The 16,699-nt window shown below is 62.0% G+C and overlaps 1 protein-coding gene across 2 annotated transcripts in view; it reads left to right on the top strand.

Annotated features, from left to right (window-relative positions):
* The first annotated feature begins 2,222 nt into the window (after window positions 1-2,222).
* The window catches only part of SRCIN1 (SRC kinase signaling inhibitor 1), a 70,587-nt gene continuing 56,110 nt past the window's right edge, over window positions 2,223-16,699 (top strand). Inside the window, exons 1-2 of one of the 2 annotated variants that reach the window (XM_040537113.1) lie at window positions 2,244-2,355; window positions 11,376-11,438. The gene's annotated coding sequence lies outside the window, so the exon portion shown is untranslated. Of the gene's footprint in view, window positions 2,356-11,375; window positions 11,439-16,699 lie in introns of both variants that reach the window. The other variant, XM_040537114.1, reaches the window with a different exon arrangement.

Below are 16,699 nucleotides of genomic sequence, written 5' to 3'. Positions count from 1 at the left end.
CTGCACATGCTTTAATGGGCTTCTGGAAAGAGATCGCCTCGTGGTATCTGGTGTGCAAGGTTATTGGAAGGAGACCAGCAAAGGTCCATAACCTCTCTGCTGATGAGGATGAAGTGATTGTTTAATACATTTTAGCTTTCAAATATTTCTCCTTAATGTGTTTTTGAAATGACTGGAGCTCTGAAGGGAATATGTAACTTGTTAGAAAATAGATGTGCCGATTAGACCGCATTTCAGCTCATTTAGAGACATTTCACCACCTCACTTGGATCTGCTGTGATCAAAACTCCTGCCTCCCCGTGAGCTGCGAAGTTGGGGAGCTGTCAGCGGCGTCGCCCCGTGGCGCGGTCCTGTGCTGGGGCTGCTCCATGGGTGCTGGTGGGAGGCTTTGGTGGTGGCGTGGGGAAGCTTTCATCATTGCTGGGTCTGTGTCGGGTTTTCTTGTGTGTTCCCTGTTTGTGGTCAGGGTGGGTCATGCCAGGAGGGAGCAGTTTCCACCTTGCTGCCTGAATTTCCCCCTGACACTCTGTAAAAGTTAAATCTACCCCTGGGTTCCTGCCAGGCAGTGGCTTGGGGTCTGGCATGGGAAACCCTGGGGCCGATGGGGAGGGCAGGATCTGTCCCACGCTGGGTCTCCTGCATGGCTTGGGAGGTGCCCGTGCGTAGATGGCCCTGCAGAGCCGTGTTCCCTCCAACACAGGGAGCTTTGGGCTTTCCTGGTGGCATCTCTCAGAGCGGCAGATTGGGACTGGGTATCAGATGAGATACTTTAATGCTGGGGGAACATCAGCTCCTCTAGTCTGGCTGCCAATGTGACACAGACCGGACAATTTCACTTTGCATTATAAACGCTTCGCCTCTTATTACATCTCTGAGGCATTCCCGAATCTAACAGCAGTTCCAGGTCTCTTTCCATCCCATTTTTCATTCATCCTTTCTCTTCCCCCTTCCCTCCCTCTTTCCTGTCCCCCCCTGCATGCAGAGCTCCTGGTCTCCCCCTCTCCCGGCACAGCAGGATGCAGTGGCAGGGTGTAAGGAGGAATCGGAGGTGATGGGAGCGTGGGCTCATTACCAGGCAGGGACAAGTGACACGCTGCAGCAGGACACAGCCCCCCTGGCCCACGCATGCCAGGGCGTCCTGCTGCCAGGAGCACGTCAGCCCCATCAAGATGCACTTCGCTGGCTCTGGAAAAGGCTTTTGCCCCACGGACTTTCTCCTAATGGAGCCAGCGCTTCCACGCTCCCCTGTGCCGCTGGGCAGCAGCTCTCCTGATAATGCAGTGCTGCAGGGAGCTTGGGGGCTGCCGGGCGGAGCTGGGGTCTCCTTGACCCTCCCTCCTCCTGGCTGGGGAGGTGCTGGTCGCTGTCACAGCCCCTGTCCCATGGTGGGGGGGGGAAGCAGAGAAAGTCTGTGAGCCATCCTCGCCCGTCCGCAAAACAAAACAGCTACTTGCTGATTCTTTCTCCTGCCCTTCTTCTGATCTTATGCTCCGGACTTCAGGTTCATTTTTCTTGGCCAGGGGGTGCCAAATGGGGTAAGGCACCAGCAAGGCACCTTTGCGCACCCAGCACACGGTGACCCTATGGGGGATGCTCTCCCCTGGACAGTGGCACTGCCAGATGGGGACTCTGTGTAGGTACCCGGCGTGATGGCGTTCCGCTACAGAGCGCTTTGCTGGCTGCTCACCTGGGGAATCTGCAACTGCAAAGAGACAGGCAGGTCGTGTTGGATGCGGAGCTGGGAGCTGCTGGTCCCATGGGGTCAAATACAGGACCCGGGGCTCTGCTGGTGACACTTCCACCACCTTTTGTGCTTGTTTTCCCCCGACCTACCTTTAGAGCATCCGTGCTGCTGCCCACACAGGGCCACGGCAGCGCGGCAGATGCTGCCCACCCCGCCCCTCTCCCAAGGGCGCACAACCGTGGCTCTGCCGTCCCCTCCAGAGCAGGGTGTCCCGTGGGTGCTGCTCCCGTGTGTCACCCGTGGGTCCCGGTGCCGGCGGTGCGCGGGGGCAGCCGCTCCCCGCCCTGCTCCCCGGGGTGCCCCTGGGTGGGCACCTGCCGCCCGATGCGAGGCGGGGGCCTTTAAGAGGGAGCGGAGAGGGGGAGCCGTCTCCCCGCACATTAATCTCTCATGAGCTAATGTGTTTTTCCCATTTGTTCCTTTGTACATCGCCGAGCTGCGCGCTCCCCCGCGCACACACCCGGGCGCGCCCCCGCTCGCTCGCGCTCTGCCGGGGCCTCGCTGGCGGAGGGACGGGAGCGGGAAGGACGGGAGCGAGCGGCGCAGCGATGGGGAATACACCCTCTCAAGGCATGTCACTCTCACTATGTGCACCCATTCTTAAGTAGCAGGTATTTTTTTTTTATTCGTGTGGTTTTTTTTTTTTTTTTCCTCCTCCCTCCGCGCCGCCGGTGCCGTGCCGCTGCTGCCCGGGGGCTCCGCCGGTGCCGGTGGTGGCCGCCCGCGGGGGGCTCCGGTGTTCGGGGTGTGGGGTGTGGGGGGTCGGGAGCGGGGCTCGGCCGCCGGAGTCGGGGCTGCGGTGCCCCCCCCCCCCGCCTCGGCGGCTCCCCCCCCGGGCCGGGGGCGCGGCGCTGCCGCTGCTGCTCGGGGCCGGTCGCTGCCGGGGCCGCCGCGCTCCGAAGGGGCGCAGCCGCCGGTCGCGGTCCCGGGGAGGCGGCGGCGGGGACCGGAGCGGTGGCGGCCGGGGGCGAGGGGGGGGCTCGCCGGGCTGCTGGGGGCGGTTGTGCCCGGAGCTGCCGCGGCGCCGTGCGCGGAACCGGGCGTTGTGCTGCCCGAGCCGGGCGGCGGCTGCGGTCTCGGGGGTTCCTTCGGGGGGCACAGGGGGGCGAGGAGGGGGGCTGCGGGCTGTGCCCCCTCCCGGCTCTCACGCCCCCGGCCTTCCCCCGCCCGCTGCTGGGGCGCGCAGGGTGGGCGAGCCGCGGGGGCGCCCCTTTTGGGGCGTTCGCAGCATCCCTGGGGAGGAGGAGGAGGAGGAGGAGGAAGAGCCTGGCACGTCCCGGGCTGCGCCCGGCCGTGGGGGGGTGGAGGCGGGCAGGGAAACTTAAAATAACTCCGGAGGCCCCCCGCCACCGGGGCTGAAGGAGCCGCCGGGGGGCTGCTCCCCCCGCCGGCTGGGCAGGCAGGGCCGGTGGGTGGGGGGGGTGCGCCCGGGGGTGCGCGGTGCGCTGCGGCCCCCGCCGTGCCCTGCCCCACGCTGGGGCCGTGGCGTGGGGCTGCGCTGCCCGCGGGTGGGGGCCCCTTTGTCTGCCCTGGCGGCGGGCAGCGCCCAGCCTGCGCCCCGCAGCCTCTCCCCTTCTTTGTTCTCCGCATCCTCGCCCTGGCTGCGGGAGGCGGGCGGGGAGCGGCGATGCTCGGGTCCCCGCACCTGCTGGTGCCGGGTGGGTGCTGGCGCCCAACTCCCGGGGAAGTTGGGTTTGGCTGCGCTTGGCCCCGGGATCGCGCCCGGCCCCGGGGGAGCGTGGGGGGGTCGCATCCATCCAGCTCCCTTCTCGGGCTGGGGGTGGGAGGGGGCCCTCCTCTTGGCCGGTCCCTGCGGGGCGTGGATGTTCCCCACCCTGGCACCAGGAGGGGAATTCGGCTGGGTCAGTCCCAGGGACCCCAGACTTGCTCAAGGTCTCCCGGCCTGGCTGCCAGCACCCGGACCCTGGGGGCACCGATGCTTTTCAGTCCCTCTGGTCACTCCTTGTGGCTTTTGTGCCCCACTGTGCTGCTGGTGTGGGGGCTGTGCAGGATCCGAGCTGCCCAGAGCCACCTGATCGCTCCCACCCCAGCGGTGGCTCTTTCTTCATTTTAATGAGGAATACATTTTCAATGTGCTAATTATTTCCCACCAGACTGCCCCCGAAGACTCCTACATTCACACAACTGTGGAAATGGCTCCGTGCTCCTCCTGACAGTACTCGGTGCCCCTGGGAGCTGCTGGTGGGCTGCAAAGCCTTCAGGGGGCTAGGGGGGAGCCTCAGGGCTGCCAAAAGCTGCCTTTGTGCAAAGGGGTCTTAATTCTTTGCCAGGAGCCATCCCTCACTGCCCAGCAGGATGGGCGGGGGAACACTCAGCCTGTTTGCTCCTGAGCACCCAGCTCATGGCCAGGGAAATGCCCGTGGGGACGGGCTGGAGCAGTCGGTGGGCAGCCTGGGTGTCGCTGGCATGGGGGCAGTGCTGAGAAGTGGTGCGGCGATTGCACTCGTCTGGGTGCTGGTGGTGTTCGTGGTGGGGTTGGCATTGGCTCCCCACGCGACCTTGGGCAAGCTGCTTGGCTCCCCCACGATGTTTTTTTCTCTTTCTGGAAATGTGGATAAAGGCTCCTCTCCGCCACACGCTGCTGTGGATTTGGGCTGCTCCCCCAAATCCTCCTCCTTCCCTCTGCCGTATGAGCATCAGCTCGCAGCAAAGGCCCAGCTGGTGGGAAACACCCACCCGTGCCTGCCTTTGCTTTATTTTCCCCCAAGAAATTCTCCATGCCAATTCCTTTACCATGGGAGCAGGAGTGCCCCGGGTGCCCTTTGCTGCTGCAGGGACCCAGGTGGGAGCTGCCTTGGCACCAGCCAGGAGCGGTGGTCCCCATGGGACCCTGCCACGGGGCTGGAACAGCCCTCTGCCACGTCTGCCACGGGGAGCGGGGAGGGAGGACGCAGCCCAGTGGTGCAGGGTTTAATTATAGAAATTGATTCTCCTCTTTGCCACACATCGATCCCAGCCAGGGTGCACAGCGGCTCCCCGTGCCCCGGGGACGCTGCTTGGCACGCACAGACACGTGTGCGTGATGCCCACAGCGTGGGGCAGGGCTGGGGCTGGGGGGAGCAGCCCCGTGCACCAGGGAGGGGCTGGGGTCAGGTGGCTGGGGTCTGTTTTGGGGTCCGGAGAGGAGGTGAACATGTGCAGGTGTCCGCAAGGTGCTGTGTGCATGGAGGAGCCCACTGAGGCTCCCGCTGTCAATATTTTATTTCCAGCCATGTTGGGGAGGAAGCGGAGGGAGGCTGCAAGCTGGCGGCGTGTTTTGGAGAGGCTCAGGGCGCAGCAGAGTGGGGTTTGAGTTGGGAGGGTGCAATGTGAGAATGGGGGGAGGAAGGGTGCTGTGCTCCCTCCCTGCTCCTGGGGGGGCCCTTGGCTCTGTCCCCGTGTTGTGCCAGGCCTGCTCCTGGCCGAGCACAAGGTGCTGATGGCCCCAGCCCTGCAGATTTTGGCTTGGAGATGCTGGACCTTCGGCAAAGCAGTGTGACGGGGGCTGCCCTGGGGGCTGTGCTTGGGAAGGGGAAGCGTGAGCGTGGGGCTGGACATGGGGAGCTGGTGGGGAGGTATCAGAAGGGCAGAGGCTCCCTTTTGTGCCAGCCCCGTGGCTGCGAAGTTCTCGCATCCCCAGCGGTTTGCTCAGCTGGCTCTTTCCCAGCGGCTGTGGTCAGGTTCCGTGACAGTTATCGTTATTAAAACGCCCCTGGGTGGGGGTGATGAGTGATGCCTGGTGTGAGAGCCGCAGGGCGGAGAGCAGAGGCTGCTCGGGCCAGCTTTGCAGAATTATTGGCATAAAAAAGCAGCGGGCAGTCCTGTTAGCATCACTTGGGGAGGTCTGGGACCTGCGATGGGTTCACACAAGTGGGTCTTACCCACCGGACGGGCTCCTGCAGCCGCATCTTCGCCTGTGGTGCTGGGAGGTCCCAGCTCGTCACCGCCAGCATCTTCAGCTCCGGAGGGGCGAGCGCGTGCTGCCCCCCATCAGCTGCGCCTGCTCCCCACCAAAGGTCCTCATCAACCCCCCCTCTTGGCTGCGCCAGGCTGCAGGTGCACCAAGGCTCAAAGAGGCACTCAGCAAAGGAGCTTAAATGCTTGTTAAAAAATTACTGATTTGCTCCTCGCCACCCAATGGGGATAATAAAACTTTGCTGTCAGCTGTTTTTATTTTTTTTTTCCCTCCCCCTGCATGGTTTCCACTTTCAGAATAAATGCAAATGAAGATTTAAAAAAAAAACAACACACATCACATCTCAAACAGAAGGACTGATGGAAAGGGCTGGGTGGGGGCGGGAGGAAGTGTACGGAGGGGGGGACAAACACTTATGGTTTGTTTGTGTTTTTTTTTTCCCTGTGCTGAAATGTTCTGATTGCAAAGGGAGGAGGGCAAAGGAAGATGATGCATTTGCGTTTGTAGCACAGCTAATAGTGCTAGGTTGGGAAATCGAGCATCTGTACTCTCCCCAAACTGGGAACCAGTGTCACAGCCAAACTGGGAAAGGGGACTTGGAGAGAAGCTGCTTTTTCTCCCAGTCCATCCCCGCAGCTCCTGGCTGAGGTCTCCCCCTCCTGCCTCCTCCAGCCCTCAGGAATGGATGTCCGGAGGAGGTGGTGAGCAGGGCGATGCTCCTCGGCTGCGACGGAGCCTGCGATCGGCCGCTCTGGCTGGCGTTGTCAGATCTCCTCCAGCCCTAGTTTATACATTTCAATTACAGCCCATTAAAAGCCTCCGTGTTTCAGGAGCTGCCCAGATTTACGGCTCCTGTCCTGCGGCCAGCTCAGGACTCCATGGAGGTGCCTGGTGGTGCAGCTCCTGCCTCGGGGCTGCAGCGGAGTGGGGCAGTGCTGGTGGATTTGCAGGCTTACAGCCATGATGGTGGGAGCCAGCATTCAGCTTGAGACCTGCCACCATTTCCCCCACCTCCCCTCTCCCCAAGTGCATTTTCCTTGTGAGCACCCTGGGGTTAGAGGCACCAAAATCTGATGGTCGGTGGCTCTCGTTAATTGGCCTCATTACCTCGGTGGCAGGGATGCCCGATGTGGGGAGGGGAGGCTGTAATCCCTGACCCAGGCTCTTGACTCCTAGAGATGGTTTTGAATGGTGGATGTGGCATCTGGTTTGTTCTTTGTAGTTTGCTTTCACTTGGGATGTTTTGAGCTGAAATGGGACCAGATGCAGAATGGCAGCAGCTCAGACCCTGGACCTGGCTGAGCCAGAATGGACCCGGCAGCTCGGTGTGGGGGCAATGGGATGGGATTTCAGGGTGATGCTTTCCCCGGTGTAGGATTTCCCCTTGGTCCTTTACAAGCTCCTGGTTCACTGCAGGTCCCTGATGCGAGCAGGGGAGGAGGGAGAAAAAGGATGAAAAGGGAGAGGGAAATCCAAGGATGAGCAGTGAGAAAAGGGCCATGGTGGGACCTGGGCTGTGGCACGGGGCAGGGTGCAGCAGGGCAGCGGTGGCCTGGCCTCATCTCTTGCTCTGCACAAATTCCCTGCTGGATACCGTGTGCATCGCTGTGGGCAGTGAACGTTTCTAAAATGTTGGCGTGTTTCAGAGGCCAAATTCCTTAAGAATTTGCATATGCAAACATCTTGTGAACCTGACATCGGCCTTGTGGCACATCCTTGCCCATCTCCTGCCCTGCCTGGAAGCTCCTCGGTGCCTGCATGCAGCAAGGCCCCGACGGTTCTGGGTGACCCCACCAAAGCCCCCCGGTGCCTGCTGGAGCCGAGTGGCACGGGGCAAGTGTGCGAAAGAACCACCTGTCGGGCTGCTGTCCTTCCTTCCGTCCTTCTTTCCTTCCTTCTGCGGCTGCCGTCGCGCTTGGCAAGGGCAGAGCAGGAGAGGAACAAACTCTCCCCTCCCGTGTTATTTGGAGGGATGCTGTCACGGCGCTCAGGGTTTTTATTTGGCTCGGTGGTTTTATGTTAATGAACTCGCTCTCTCGCACGCTGAAAAGAGAAGGGAAAAAGTGTCACTTTGGATCTTCATGCATGGAAAAATACAGCACCTCCCTCCTGCAATTAGAGTTGGATCTCGGGGAAGGCGCGCGGAGGCAGGGAGGGCTGCAGGCATGGGTGTCCGCCTCGCAGAGGCAGCCGCCGGCTGAGCCCCCCGGGGCCAGCTCCTGTCCCTCTGTGCCGTCCTGTGCCGGCTCCTGGCTTCACTGTCTGGCTCTCAGCAGCCTGCTGGTCCCACCTGGGGAGAGGCCCAGAGCCCGCGTTTGCTCCTCTTCACCCATTGCTCACGTCTGCGCCCATGCGTGCACGTTGCATCCCAGCACCATGGCACGGGGTCCTGCCAGCCCTGCACCAGGTCCCCCATAGGAACTGGGGACGGGGCTTTTGGGGTCACAGCTAAACGGCCCCGATGCCACCAGCGAGCAGCAGAGCAGAGGCAGCGCCTGCCTGCTCGGCCATGCAACAGGCAGCCCCAGCGTTGCCTGAGGACTGCAGAATCTGTCTCATTTCAGGAGGATTAATGATTCCAGCATAATTTGAAAAACATTATATGGCTCATTAAAAACACATTGCCCAGACCAAACAGAGCGGGTGCGTGTTCCCAGGCCTGCCAGCCGCCTCCCCGTGCCAGCCTGTGGCGTCGCCCTCTGCCCGCTGGGCCATGGGGGATGATGGTGAAGCCGAAGGCTGCGCTCCAACCATGCCCAGTCGGGTGCGTGGGGCGGCCGTCGCCCTCCTCCCTCCTGCGCCCGCTTCTGGGAGCGGCCGGGGGCAGCCAGCCGGGACACCGTGTCCCCTGGGGAATTTTGGTGATGCCGAGGTGTGGATGCGCTTTGGGGAAAAGACACGGGTGCGTGGATGTTGGGAGCATCCTCTGCCCTCGCCTGCTCTCCACAGGGCGCCCGCACAGAGCCGCCAAGCTCCAGCTGAGCGCAGGAGGCTTCTGGGGGGCCTTTGGCCCCCCCAAAGGGGTCCCTGTTCTCCCAGGGCCCAGCGGGGAGAAGGGGAGCAGCGCGCCTCCTTCCCCCCGCACCCGCTCCCTTTCTCCCTGCTCCCTTCCCGCACGCCTCCTCCTTTCTCTCGCCTTCGCTGCTTCCTTTCAACTCTGTCTGTGGTGGGGGGAATCAAAGAGGAGAGCAGTTTGGGATTTTCAGTCCTTCCTCATCCGCTGCACTGCGTGAAAAGCAAAGCCTCTGAAGGACACTCAAGGACGCTGCGATGGCGCGTTCCCGCTCCGCTCCCTGCCCTCCTCCTCCTCCTCCTCCTCCTCTTCCTCCTCCTCCTGCCCTGCCGAAAGCAGCACCTGGGCAGTGGCTGCTGGCGGGGCCGGGGCTCGCAGTGCTGCCTGGGACAGGCGGTGTGATGCGACACCTTGTCCCTGTGCCAGGTCCCTCGGGGCGGTGACGGAGGTCTTGGGCAGGTGACAGGGAGCCCTGCTCCTCCCTCGGGGCTCGCACTGGGGTGCAAAGCAAATCGTCGCCCTGCTCCTGCTGCCCGCTGTCGGATTGGGGCAGGGCGGCTGCGGTTTGGGCACTGCCTGGGTCTCCGTCCCTGGGATGGGGGGACCAGGAGGGAATTGCTCAGCACCCCCCAGTTCAGCACCTCAGGTGCTCCACAGATGATGATGGTTAGCTGTTCTCAGCTGCCATTCCCGGCTCCCCATGAAACAAGTCTGTTATCTCCCTGACACGCTGGGGAGCCGAGGGGCTTGGAGGGCAAGTTCTCGGCCCAAGGTTGCTCAGGGCAAAGCGGAGACTGAAACCAGGAGCAGGAGCCGTGATGGGGGTCTTGGCCTGGGGGGTCTGTAGCAGGGGCAGCACCCAGAGCTTTTTCTTCCCCCCTACACCATGAAAATCACAAGGATGAGATCAGAGAGTTCATGGAAGAATGAGCCGTGGAAAATCTTGTGTAAGAGGAGCCACGTTTGTCCTCCTCCTTTTTCTATTTCCACCAGAAAAGCCGCGCTTTGTCACTCGGGTCTCATTGCTACTGGGGCAGAGGAAGGGCGTTTTGCAGGCACGACCCAGCTGTGGGAGGGGGCATCGCCCCTTGCACCCCACTGGGCCAGCACCTCCAACCCCCGGGCTCTGCTGCCCCTCTGGGTGCCCTGGCCCCAGCCCCCTGCCCTCCTGCCGGGTCCCACGGCCACAAACAGCCACAAATTCACTCCAGAGCATTTCCTGGCACTTCACAAAACATGGCATCGATAATTAAACCTGAACTGCAATTATCAAAACAAATGAATAAAGCCCGATTAGGAAGGATTTTCCACTTTTGTTTCGTGCTTCTTGTTCCTCTCCCATTATGCCTTCAAGATTATTTGCTCGCTCTGTGTGTGAAATCCATTTGCACACCACGAGACTTGGAATTTGTACCCTGTGCCACAGGAGCGTGCGGCCCCAGCCAGTCCTGGTGGTGGGAGAGAGGGGTAAACATCACAACCGACCCCCTCCCTTGGTCTGAGGTTGAAGACCCCCCCAAAAGCCAGGGTTGCCAAAGCCATCTGCAGCTGTCAGCTTCGCTCGCTGGGGCTGCAGCCATGGAAACAGCGTTCATCACCCTCCTCCTCCTCCTTCATCTCCTCCTCCTCCTCCTCCTTGCTGGGGAGGGGGCCCCGCGGAGCCCCCGCGCTGCCCGGCCTCACCCAGGGGCTGCACCCCAAGGGCAGCGATGGGAGCGAGGGGATGGGGAGAGGAGCCAGGCTGAGGACGAGGGGACAGACGTCCCATGGTGTGGGCGTGATGGATGAGCTGGGTGCAATGAATGAGGTCCTTGTGTGTGCCAAGATCTGGTCCCCTGCCCTCCCCGCTGTCCCCTGCCCGCCCCTGCCCCTGTCATCCCACTCCTCCCGCACACAGGCTGGCAGCACAGTGAGGCAGGGGAAGAAATCCACCCTGGCCCTAAAGACAAAGGCTCCAAGCAGCCCTTTGCGAATGCCCAGCACTGCCCGGGCTCTGTCCTGCTGCAGGCAGGAGGCTGGGGGCATTCAGAGCCAGGGACAGCCATGTGGGGGGCCCTGTGTAGCTGCTACCCCTCCCTGTGCCCACCCAGCTCCGCTCTCAGCGTCGTGTTTGCCCACGGGGAGCAGTCAGTGCGAGCAGGCGCTTTTCGGTGCTGTCGTTTTGGAGCCGACGTTTGCCCCCGCGGGGAGCTGGCGATCCCGGGACAGGCTGTGCTTGGGTTTGGGGTACAGCGAGGGCGCAGCTTTGGGGAAGGTCCCGACTTGTGTTTGCCAGAACAGGGCCACAGCAAGTCCATCCCGTCTGAGTGCCCCTCGCCCTTGCGTGTGCTTGGCCCCTGCTCCCAGGCTGCAGCTGGTGCTGGGGCCGAGCTGGGCAGGGTCCCCATGGGGACAGCCCAGGAGAAGCGGGGCGGTTTAGGGGCGAGCCTCTGTGCTGGGGGTGCGGGTGCAGGGGCTGCTACTCGTGTGCCCCCATGGTGGGGTGATGCCAGGGGTATCCAGCCGTGGGGCGCAGCCCGGCTCCCCATCACGCACCTCACTGTGTTTCATTCTCAGATGCTTTCTGCTGCTGCTCTTTTGTTTCAGATTTATTGTGTGTTTGCTTGCTCTGATTTATTTGTTTATTCCCCTCCATCCCCGGCGAACTTTTCCACCTGGATCGCGTTCATTCATGAATCTCCTCCTTTCCTGTCCCTAACCAGGGCTCGATCGAATTGCAGGAGGGAAGAAGCCAGGACTCTGTTCCCTTTGTTTAAAGTCACCAGGTTAGTACCGGGGCCGGGGGCCAGCAGTGTGCTCCTCCCCACCCTGCGTGTTTCGTGTCCATGTTCGCTCCCTCCCCGACCCCCTCCTGGGTGCAGGGGGCGGTGGGAAGGCAGCACCTGCGGTCCTGCCCGGGCTGGTGCCTGCAGCTGGAGGTGTTGCTGCTGCTCCCCGGGGGACCGGCTCTCCCCCAGCAAGCCCCGCAGCCTGCAAGGTTTGGGGCTTTTCCCTGCTGGGGATGGGGTGGGAGGTGTTTGGAGGGGGGGGAGCTGTGCCGGCTCTCTGGGGTTAGGTGAGGAGGCAGGTGCCTTCGCTGGGAGCCGGCTGTTGGACGCGTGGCTGGTTTAGAGAAACTGTAAGAGGGAAATGTGGTGGAATCTGTTCAGTAGCAACCCCTGCTGGGTCTGTCATAATAATAGATTTTATTTCTGTGGCATCTGTCGGCCTCTAATGGGCTGGGTGTTCACATTGCCAGAGATGGTTCCAGCGTCTCAGCAAAGATTTCAGCCCTTCTTTTTGGGGAGGCTGAGACGTGCACCAGAGCCCTGTCAATCAGGGCAGCAGCTCCGAGCTAAAATTATCCTGGGAGCAGCGGCACCCGTCAGTCCCGGCCCAGGCGATGGGGAGACCGCCCGCAGAGAGCCTCCCTTCCTCCAGCAGCTCCCTGGCTCTCCGAGGGCCTCTTCCTCACGGGGCTGAGCCCCAGGCACCATCCCACCCGTGCCTTCTGCTTTAGGTTTGGTTATCCGGGCCTTTGGTGACCTCCTGCCGTGGAGCAGGAGGGTTTTCTGTGCCTGAAGGCAACGGGAGCTGCACCGAGGGGCCGTCTGAGGGCTGCGCGTCGCTGTCGTGCAGCTGAGTCCCAGCAGAGCAGGGCTGTGCCGGGGAGGATGGCCTGAGGTGGAGGAAATCAAGCTTGTAATGCGCGGGGTGTGCCAGGCCCGCTCACACGAGAGCCGTCGTGGTGGAAAAGCAAGGTGCTGGAACGGCGCGCTGTAATTTAATTGCATTTCCTGCACACGCCTTGTTGAGTTGTAATGAACACGTTACCCCGAAAGGGGAGTGGGGAAGCAGGATGAAGACAGCAGCCCACGGCCGGGCCACGCATCCATATGGGGACCTGCCCGAGGCGCTGAGCGCTGCTCTAGCTCGTTTGCTGTCCCAGAATTACACATGCAATTAACTTCCTGGCTCCGAAAGGCGAGCACGCTTGCCCCTCAGCTGGAGAGCAGATTGCGCGGCTGCTTCCTCGGGACCCTGCAAGAAGGAGGTCTCGGAGCCTGTGCTCGTGGTGCTGTCGGTGGGGTTTGCGTGTTGGCTCCGTGCACGGTGTCGCAGCCCTGCCGGTTCCACCGCCGCTGTTCGTGGTCTCCCACCCGTGGAGGGCTGCGGGTCCTGCTGGCGCTGAGCCTCAGCACGCGGGGGAGATGCAGCGTTGAGGTGATGCTTCGCTGGGATTCACATTCTTGAACCGTCCAGGCAGCGCCTGGGGGTGTTGAGATGAGCACAGCAAGGGGAAGGGTGCAGGGAAGGGATGGGATCTGTGCATCTGTAGAGTTTGTGGGCTCTTTTCAGGACCTCAAAAGACCTTTCTGATAACCCGGTTTGATCCCACCCATGTAACGTGGGCCATGCAGTCTTGGTAGTGACTTCCACCAAGACCATCGCTTCTGGCTGAGCCGGAGTTTGTCTTTCAGTAGAACACCCTGCCTTGATTTAACGGTGGGAAGTGATGGAGAAACCACCCCTTGGTGCAGGCTGTTCCCGGGCCCCGTTAAGCACATCTGCCTTCTCTTGTCTGTGTTCCTGACGCTTCAGCTTCCAGCTATCAGATCTTGTTCTGCCTTTGTCTGAACAAGATTAAAGAGCCCCTGCTCTCAGAAGCTGCATCCTTGTGGAGGTGAACACAGAGACAGTTATAAGGTCATCCCGCAGACACGTAATGATGCCAGTTAATGAACATGTCTCCCGTGCAAAGAGGTAGGTTCGACCCCTTCCCAAAGGCTGCAAGCCCTGGCTGGGCTGGCGGAGCTGCTGCTCGGCAGCCGCTTGAGAAGCAGCGGAAACGGGAACGGCTCCTTTGTCTGTGTTGGGTGCGTGGTGTGGGGTCACCCTTGGGCAGGGCTGCTCCTGCCCACGGTCCCCAGAGGCAGCCAGGGAGGCTTTCCAGGCATCCCAGTGCCATGCAGGTTTGGCTTTTTTCTCCCCAAAGAGATGTTGGACATCCCTCTGGGCATCGACAGGGTGCAACAGCGACTTGGCTCCTGGCCCCGAGCCCCAGGGCCAGGTGGGGGGCAGCAGGGACCCTCTGTGTGTGTGTCCCCACTGCCAGGCAGAGGGGCAGTGTCTGGGTCGCACAGATCAGAGGGGCCTGGGCTGCCCCCACCCTCTGCCTGGCAGCTCCCGCTCCCCTCTTGCCTTGCCGGCGCTCCCCGAGTCAGGGTGCCAAAGCAGCCCGCGCTGTCTGAGTGCTTATTCGCAATCAAGCAACCCAAGGAGGAATAATTCACCGAGTCAACGGCTTTTTAATATCTCTGTGCTTTAAGTCAATTTTCAGTGCACTCATTTGCCTTTTAATTAAAATTATTGCTTCTCCCTCACATGCATCTCCCCCTTGCTTCTAAAACCAGCAAGCCAGCAGCCTCCCCCCTTCCCTGGCGTTGTCAGAGCCGCCCAGCCGCTGGCTCCTCCTGGGTAGGAGCCGTACCCGGGCTTCCTTGCTACTGCTGGCAGCTGGGGATGGTCTTGCCTCTGTTTTTTGGACTGTTGTAGTAACACGGGTGGCTGCCCTGGGCAGCCTGGCCAGGCTGAGCATGGATCCGGCCCGCTCCCAGCTGCTGTTTTGGGCACCGGCCCTCCCCAGAGGCTGCAGAGGGAGTGCTGTGGGAGGCTGGGGCAGGAGCTGGTGCCCATTCCCCACCCGGTGACAGCCGGGTGCCAAGCCCCGTGGGTACTGGAGCAGCCTCTGAGCACGGCTGTGGGGTGCTGACCCCTGGGTGATGGGGGACTGGGGGGCCTGATGGGGTGGGGGTGCCCAGGGCAGCCCGGAGCTGTCCCTGGAGCAGCGCTGGGACGGGTGGGAGCAGCCTGAGCCCCTCTCCCTGCTCTGCTCCCCACGCGGCGTCTGCGGCGCTGCACTGACAGGTGCCGGGCTGACGAGCTGCAGACTTGTCAGCTCCGGTGATGCACCTATAATTACTGTCTGATGTGCCAGAATTAGACTGGGAGCCGAGGAGTTTGATGCAGACGTGAGTGTCCTTGGTTGCCAGCGAGCGCTTTAACAAGTGCGGGGCTGCGGGCAGAGCCGAACCCCCATGGCTGCGGCTGCTGGGGGGCCGCTTCCCGGCCCCCTGGGGTCACCTCCTGGGGAGGAGCACAAGGAGTGGGTACGTGGCTGGGGCACGAGACCCGGCCCTGTGTCACGTCGAGTGGTGGTCCTCGGCTGATCCCCGCTGTCGGGCAGAGCAACAATGCCTCTTCCCAGCCCCGCACACGGGGTTGAACCTCCCCATCCCGCAGCTGAGCTCCTTCCCCAGCATTTTGTCGGTGTCAGGCCCAGCTCACAGCTGTGGGCGGCTCCCGGGATGGCTGCATGTCCTTCAGTGTCTCGGCTCGAGTCAGATTTATCGATCGCCTTCAGCCCCTGCCTTCCCTTCCCATTTCTCACCGCGGTTTCTGGTTTCTCAACCCCACTTCCATCCGAGGCTCTGGCTCGCTGTCACTGGCCCCGCTCGATGTGAGCGAAGGGCACCCCCAGCCTGCGCCAAGGTGTTAGCGCCTTTATCATGGTCCAAGGCCTGTAATTCACATTGCAAGAACCAATAAATGGGAATGATTCAGAATCATTTAGCAGCTTCTGCTCAGGAAGAGAGAGACCAGGACCTCAATTAAGCCATTTGTAAATTGTTAATTTAAGCTTTTCACTCAGATGCCTTAAATTGTTCCCTCCTGCAGTTTACAAATGGGTAAAGAGCACAGAAATATAAATGGAGCGGTGGGGAAATGCCATTTAGTTACCGTTTTCGGCAGTGGTAATAGTACTGTAGCTAACAGCGCTCCGACTTAAATCAGAGCAAACCAGGGCACTCCTTTACCGACAGCGCGCGGGGACCGCTGGTGCCCAGGTGCTGGAGGACCTGGAGTGGAGGCGTCGAGGCTGTGCTGCCGCCCCGGGATATGGGGCTGGGGCTGCCAAAAGCCCTGTGCAGCCCCGGGACTGCGCAGCTCCTGGTGCGAAGCCACTGCTGTCCTTTGCTTCTCTGTCACAGCCCTGTTGTGTCCGTCCCTGCGCCCACCGCTCCCTCCTCCGGGCCCCATCTTTCATGGGCAAGGACGAACGTGCTCCTGCTGCGAGGATAAGGTCGTGCCTTGCCGCACTGATAAGGGCGCGTCACATCCGTTGTCACCCCCACCAGCCCCCCCGGCCACCGGTGATTGCAGCATGGGAGTTTCCAGGTTATCAGTTCTGGGGCTTAAGCAGCACGATGCTGGTTACCGAGCAGCCCCGGCCGTGTAACGGAGCTGGGGTTGGGGGGACGGCAGCACAGCGTGGCTTGTGACAAGTGTCCCTGTCCCCACGAGTGGGGATGAGCTCACCTGGGTGCCCTGTTTGGCAGGGGTTTTGCTTGGGAGAGGCTGATAAAGCCGAGGAAGGTGGAGGCTGTTTAACGCAGCAAAGGACACATCTCCTACTCCCCCTACCATGGGACGGGGCTCAGCCCAGGATCGCTCCACGTCTCACGGAGCAGGATTTGCAGCGTCTGCGTTCAGCAAGTGAGCAAAGGGAGATGGGCACCGAGGAGTTGCGAGGGCTTGGTCCCGCGCCACCGCGCCGGCTGGGAGCCGCGCGCCGCCGGAGGTGTCGCTTCGGCAGCTCGGGGCCGGGCTGTGCTGCCAGGCATCACCGGGACGGGGCTGCTCGGGGGACGAGCTCTCACTTGACGCTTCCCCAGGTGGCTTTGGCTGCCTCACCAGCTGGGGAGCAGAGCCCCAGCCCCGCGGGCTCGCCGAGCGGGAACAGCTTGGGCTGCGAGCAGAGAGGAGCCGCGGCGCACGGAGGCACCGGTGCCCGTGGGCGGCTGGCGGGGATGGGGCGCGCGGCGGGGCCCTCGCGGTGCCAAGTCCTTCCCGCAGCTCCACCTGCCAGCACTTGGCAGGTCCCGGTGCCGATCTGCGGCACCCATGACAGCCCCGCCAGCGCTGCCGCGCGATGCCAGCCTCGGCAGATGTTGCCGGCAGCCTCGGCAGGCGGAGCAGCCACGTG

Source organism: Cygnus olor, chromosome 25 (genome assembly GCF_009769625.2).
Source record: "Cygnus olor isolate bCygOlo1 chromosome 25, bCygOlo1.pri.v2, whole genome shotgun sequence".
Lineage (NCBI taxonomy): Eukaryota > Metazoa > Chordata > Aves > Anseriformes > Anatidae > Cygnus > Cygnus olor.
This window is presented reverse-complemented; position numbering and strand designations above follow the sequence as displayed.